Source organism: Nannobrachium achirus (assembly GCF_963921795.1).
Source record: "Nannobrachium achirus genome assembly, chromosome: 9".
Lineage (NCBI taxonomy): Eukaryota > Metazoa > Chordata > Actinopteri > Myctophiformes > Myctophidae > Nannobrachium > Nannobrachium achirus.
The window spans coordinates 16,405,651-16,412,487 of NC_137818.1; the positions used below are offsets into that span (position 1 = coordinate 16,405,651).

At 40.6% G+C, this 6,837-nt stretch overlaps 1 long non-coding RNA gene across 1 annotated transcript; it reads right to left on the reverse strand.

Moving 5' to 3' along the window:
- Positions 1–5,688: 5,688 nt before the first annotated feature.
- On the reverse strand, positions 5,689–6,210 carry LOC308291224. The gene is made up of 3 exons (XR_013962321.1): positions 6,144–6,210; positions 5,977–6,054; positions 5,689–5,727 (listed from the first exon to the last, which is right to left on the reverse strand). It is a non-coding gene; the product is annotated as an uncharacterized lncRNA (long non-coding RNA).
- Between the last annotated feature and the right edge of the window lie 627 nt (positions 6,211–6,837).

The following is a 6,837-nucleotide window of genomic DNA, read 5'->3' on the forward strand; positions in this document are numbered from 1 at the left end:
AAACCTTGGAATTCAATGTTAGCCAATTAGATAGAATATGATATCTGACAAATCCGTCATGATTACATCACTGTAGAGATACTGTGTACTGATTTGTGTGATTTTCGGATAAAATCTGAAGGAGTAATATCGAAGAATGTGTTTTACATACTGTAAGTCGGCCTTCTGGTGGCGCTATAAATGGCAGATGTGAAAAATGCAGGGCACAGGTTTTTCCTTGGCCTCTGGGAAGTGTGCATACAAAGTTTTACACTAATCGGTGGTTATAGGTAAAAGCACAAATTGGCCTCTACACAACATGTATGCAAAAGACTGTAGGCCTATATGCAACAAACATAAAAAAAACTGTGATACTATGCACCTGGACAGTTTGATGATGTACATAGTAAGCCTTGCTGAGCTATGAAGACCATATGAATCGGCCAGGCTATGAATCTCATAGGGCAGGAGCCTATCTCCTGTTTCTGTAGCGTAAGGCAGCTTGATGTACAAGTACACCCCCTGGACATGATGCTAGTATGTCGCAGGGAGTTACCCGCAATCCAACCCTTGATGCTGAGTTTTAAGCAGGGAGGCACTGGGTCCCATTTTTTAGAATCTTTGGTATGACGTGACCCAGGTTTGAACCTGGATCTCCCAGTCTCAGGGCAGACACTCAAACCACTAGGCCACTGGAACTGGTTCATGATATCATTGCAATCCTTGAAAATCACAACATAGGTGTAGACATGACAGTTTGTATTATAATGCTTGTTTCAGGATTTATGATGCAAAATACATTATTTAGTAATGGCGGATATTAAAATACGCATCAAGGGGGGTTGGGGGACATTTTTAGGAAGGCTCCATATCAGACATTGTTCAAGGAACCAAACTGTGAAGTGTACCAAATATCATGGTTTTACGCTTATATAAACCCCAGGCGGGATTCGATCCAACGACCTTCTGCATGAAAGGCATATGCCCTGACCACTACACTAGGCAGCCACAGAATCTGTTAGCCATGTTTGTTTAAAAAAAAGTTCTATGTAGGCTGAGTGCCTTGATTTCATTGTTTTCTTTTTTATATTTTGGAGGCTTGGGGTGAAATCAATCTGAGTAAATGTAATCTATTGTATGTATTTCTGACATTTTCGAGTGATCATATTTTCTTTTACTCAGAACAGAAAAAAAACGGCTGGTAGAGAAGGGCTCATTTTAAACATGAACGTGATCTGGAGTTAGATCAGACGTGTCAACATTAAAGAGTTTGACATACGCACATGCCATGGGAATCAAGGATGTTAACATCAACTCAACCCAACGTGGGGTTTGAGCTCACAACCATCCGTATATCAGGCACAGGTACTGACCACTACACTACGGTAGTCACGCATAAAGGACCTGTCATTTAAAAAAAAAGAAAAAAAAAGAAAAAGTTTCATGCATACAAAGTTTTACACTAATCGGTGGTTATAGGTAAAAGCACAAATTGGCCTCTACACAACATGTATGCAAAAGACTGTAGGCCTATATGCAACAGACATAAAAAAAAAAAACTGTGATACTATGCACCTGGACAGTTTGATGATGTACATAGTAAGCCTTGCTGAGCTATGAAGACCATATGAATCGGCCAGGCTATGAATCGCCTATCTCCTGTTTCTGTAGCGCAAGGTAACTTGTTGTACAAGTACACCCCCTGGACATGACACTAGTATGTCGCAGGGAGTTACCCCCAATCCAACCCTAGATGTTGAGTTACAAGCAGGGAGGAACTGGGTCCCATTTTTTAGAATCTTTGGTATGACGCGACCTGGGTTTGAACCCAAATATCCCAGTCTCAGGGCAGACACTCAAACCACTAGACCACTGAGCTGGTACATGGTATCATTGCAATCCTTGGAAATCACAACATAGGTGTAGACATGACAGTTTGTATTATAATGCTTGTTTCAGGTTTCAGGATTTATGTCATGGTTTTATGCTTATACAAGCCCCAGGTGGGATTCGATCCAACGAGCTTCTGCATGTAAGGCATGTGCCCTGACCACTACACTAGGCAGCCACAGGATCTGTTAACCATGTTTGTTTAAAAAAAAAGTTCTATGTAGGCTGAGTGCCTTGATTTTATTGATTTCTTTTTTATCTTTTGGAGGCTTGGGGTGAAATCAATCTGAGTAAATGTAATCTGAGTATTTCTGACATTTTTGAGTGATCATATTTTCTTTTACTCAAAACGGCCGGTAGAGAAGGGCTCATTTTAAACATGAACGTGATCTGGAGTTAGATCAGACGTGTCAACATTAAAGAGTTTGACATACGCACATGCCATGGGCATCCAGGATGTTAACATCAACTCTACCCAACGTGGGGTTCGAACTCACAACCATCCGAATATCAGGCACAGGCACTGACCATTACACTACGGCAGTCACACATAATGGACCTGTCATTTAAAAAAATAAATAAAATAAAAAATAAAAAGTTTCATGTAATGTACTTGACGCCTTCTTTCAAAATGATATAGCGCCCCCCTTTGGCCAATTGGGGTAAGATTGGTTTCAGTGATATTTGGACTAACCCTCTATAGTAGTTCATCATGAAATTTTACTTTGCATGTATGTTTTAGAGGCAGAAGAATAATTTGCATAAGACTTGCAATGTTGATTGAATTATTAAAAAAGCATGTTTCAATAAAAAAAAAACGACCTGACAGATCTTTAGATATTGGTCCAAAGTTCATGTAAAAAAGGTTCCGTGCACGTGACGCGAAAGTTCCGGAATAAAAGCGGGTTTAAGTGTTTTACAAACTGCTCAAAATGTCGGAAAATCTAAGGGCGGAGCTTACTTAACAAAGACACAGATGTCTTCCGCTTGAGTCAAGGCACGCGTGTAAGCAAGTTGCATGTCTTCAAACGAAACGAGGCATGACTTATGCCCCTTTAAAGATTGAGTTTTCAAACGCTTCGTATAGCGCCCCCCTTTGGCCAATTGGAGTAAGATTGCTTTCAGTGATATTTGGACTAACCCTCTACATATTTGCCAAATGCCATGAACGTGTCACTTTGCATGTATGATTTAGAGGCAGAAGAATAATTTGCATAAAACTGCAACATTGAGTGAATTATTAAAAAATAATGTTTCGCTTTAAAGAAAATCCGGCCGCTGTGCGATGACCGTGTTGGTCCAAAGTTCATGTAAAAAAAAGTTTCGCGCACGTTACGCGAAAATCCCAGGAGGAGATAGATTTTGACTGTTTTTCATATAATTCAAAATTGTGGGAGAGGTAAAGGTCAGAGGTCAAAAGTCAGAGCGTAAAAGTTGTTCGGCATGAGGAGACGCATAAGTGTATACAGGTTTCATTGCTGTACCTGAAACAGGGCATGAGCTACACCAGTTCAAAGTTTGCACTTTCGAAGGCTTCCTACAGCGCCACCCTTTGGCCGATTGTTGCGAGCTTCGCGTTTTAGCCGTTTGGCATAGTCCTCTGCCATACTGCCATGAACGTGTCACTTTGCATGTATGATTTAGAGGCAGAAGAATAATTTGCATAAAACTGCAACATTGAGTGAATTATTAAAAAATAATGTTTCGCTTTAAAGAAAATCCGGCCGCTGTGCGATGACCGTGTTGGTCCAAAGTTCATGTAAAAAAAAGTTTTGCGCACGTTACGCGAAAATCCCAGGAGGAGATAGATTTTGACTGTTTTTCATATAATTCAAAATTGTGGGAGAGGTAAAGGTCAGAGGTCAAAAGTCAGAGCGTAAAAGTTGTTCGGCATGAGGAGACGCATAAGTGTATACAGGTTTCATTGCTGTACCTGAAACAGGGCATGAGCTACACCAGTTCAAAGTTTGCACTTTCGAAGGCTTCCTACAGCGCCACCCTTTGGCCGATTGTTGCGAGCTTCGCGTTTTAGCCGTTTGGCATAGTCCTCTGCCATACTGCCGAGTTTCGTAAAAAGCGACTGCACGGTCTAGCCGCTAGAGCAAAAGTGGCGGAATAATAATAATAAATATAGCTGCAAGCAGCGATAAAGTGGCCAAGGCAAAAGCATCAAGGGAAAGCAAAGAAGACATCAAAGAGAAACTAGAAGCAGTGTTCTTCCGAACAGGTCAGGTGTTTTTTTTGGCCCACTGGTGACTCTATAACAGGCCAATGTGAGAAGGGTGGCATCTGTTCCTTGGCCTAGTGGGAATGTGTGTGCAAAATCTCACACACATAGCAGGCTGCGTTTGAGACAATTTGTTCAAAAAGGAGCAATCCTGCAAACCTTGGAATTCAATTTTAGCCAATTAGATAGAATATGATATCGGACAAATCCGTCATGATCACATCACTGTAGAGATACTGTGTACTGATTTGTGTTTTTTTCTGTCTATAGCTGCAGAGCGAGATGAACAAATCTCAGTGAGAGTTGCAAGGGCCCCATAGCCTAGTGCAGTGTTTGTTATTTTTGCCTTTTTCTTGAGTTTTGCCTTTTGTTCCCGTTCCCGAGTTCTCTATTTTTAGATTTTTGGCAAAGTTTATTTTTGCCATTTTTGAATTTTGGGTTTCACTGTACAACTGCATGGTGGGGGCTGGATAAATAAAAATCTTAACGAGACACAAATTGCTTATTATAAGCAGACATGGCAACCCAGGTACATTCAGAGCCCAGAACGCCAACTACTGACACTTTAATGCAAGGACAACAGGAAATCAAATGATGTTTTTCAGGACAGCTTTTTCAGCCCCCGCCTCTTTCAGGATATGAACAGGATAACAGGGGCGGTGCCAGGAATAACATGAATATATAGAGATAAATAGTAATACTGAATAAAAGTACAAAGGTATTGGCATCAACTTGACATTTTTTGAAAATAGCAGATCTACAAGCTCACAATGCAATGCAACGCATGAGCATTTACTGGAGTAGCCTAGAAGTAAGACTATACAAGTGAAGTATAAAATACCTCAAAATTATACTAAGGATAGTATTTGAGTAAATGTACTCAGTTACTTTTACACCCCTGGCATTGTAGACCCAGATGCTTGTGAAACATGATAAAAGAAATGGTCATGCAATAGTATGAATTTCAGTTTATTTACACAAAGGATTTGCAATTGCAAAATATTTGGCAGCATTATTTTCTGTAAGTGGCTAGCAGAGTCAGACTTAACTAAACTTAAATTGTTTTTATTGAAAAACGTTGAGGGGAAGGCGGCTGGGGGTCAAAACTTGGAACTTTAGGCGCTCACATGGGGCTGCCGTCCTGTGGGCAGAGCAGACTATGGATTCCAATTGGGGGGTGTTGGAACCCAGCCAGCCTAGGTGGGGGAGGCAGAGAGAAATGAGGTGAGCTTCAGAATAATTACAGTTGAGCCACAAGTTAGAGAAGAGGTGTTCAATCTGCCCGTTCCACACAGTTCAGAATAATGAACCCACTTACACTGCCGTTCTTTGGCTTCAATGAAGCAATCTGGGAGCTGGTACTGATTGTCAGCTGATTGTCAGATGGGCTTCAGGTGTGAGGCTGAGCTTCCCCTGCATGGTTTGAAACAATAAATGAATAAATGAATGCACTCAAACATCATTACTTTATAAAGAAACTCAAAGTCATTACTTCAAAATCAAATCAAACTAGGAATGAGTATCACTGCGGCTGCTTTTTCCTACCCATAACCATAGGTCAGACAGGATTGTGTCAAGTCTTTCTGCAGGCTCGCCATCTTTCAGATTCAGTTCTAGGCAATAAACCTGGCCTGGATCAAAGAAAAAGGCCAAATGAATAGAAAAACAACAAATTCAAATAATCTGCTGCACTACAGGCTTGAAACAAAATAATTCCATTAATCTCCCCAACTAGGCATTGGCATTAAACTCAAAATACATCAATTCAATAATCAACGTTGCAGCTAACATACAAGCATTACATTCCAAAAGAAATCGTTTAACATTTAGATACCAAAACCAAAAACAACATAACATTTCAGAGCACATGGTCAGCTTACCAAGTGACACATTGTTCCTCCATCATACACAGCCAGTGTATCGAGTGGATCAGGTAGGTATGTTCAGGTGAGGTAAATCTAAAAGCCAAATTATAGTATGGGTAAGTATAATGAATGAAACTGTTAGAAATTGGAATAGTTGTTGGAATAATGAACAGTGTACAGACCTGCAGCTGCTGCATAATGTAGCAGTGAGTAGCAGCAACCACCAGCACCATGCTGCTTCCAAACAATCTGAGAGGGGGGAGTGGCCTCAACTCAACCACTATTTATACCCTTGCTTAAGAAGGTTGCCATGTTTGGTCGGGTTGCCATGTTCAGTTGCAGTACCAGGGTTTTCACGGCAAAATGTTGTAAAATGTATTTTAAATGCATGAGGTAAGGCTTGAACAGGGGACTTCTGGAATGATAGACAAAGGCCTTACCAGGTGAGCTATGCACAGCTCTGCACAGTGAGAAAATATTACTTTAAATGTTTGTTTTAGAAGCAGAAGAATAATTTGCATAAAACCGCAAATTGATGAATTATTAAAAAAGCATGTTTCAATTTTTTAAAAATCCGATCTGACAGATCTTTAGATATTGGTCCAAAGTTCATGTAAAAAAAGTTCCGTGCACGTGACGCGAAAGTTCCGGAATAAAAGCGGGTTTAAGTGTTTTACGAACTGCTCCAAAAGGCGGAAAATCGAAGGGCGGAGCTTACTTAACAAAGACACAGATGTCTTCAGCTTGAGTCAAGGCACGCGTGTAAGCAAGTTGCATGTCTTCAAACGAAACGAGGCATGACTTATGCCCCTTTAAAGTTTGAGTTTTCAAACGCTTCGTATAGCGCCCCCCTTTGGCCAATTGGAGTAAGATTGC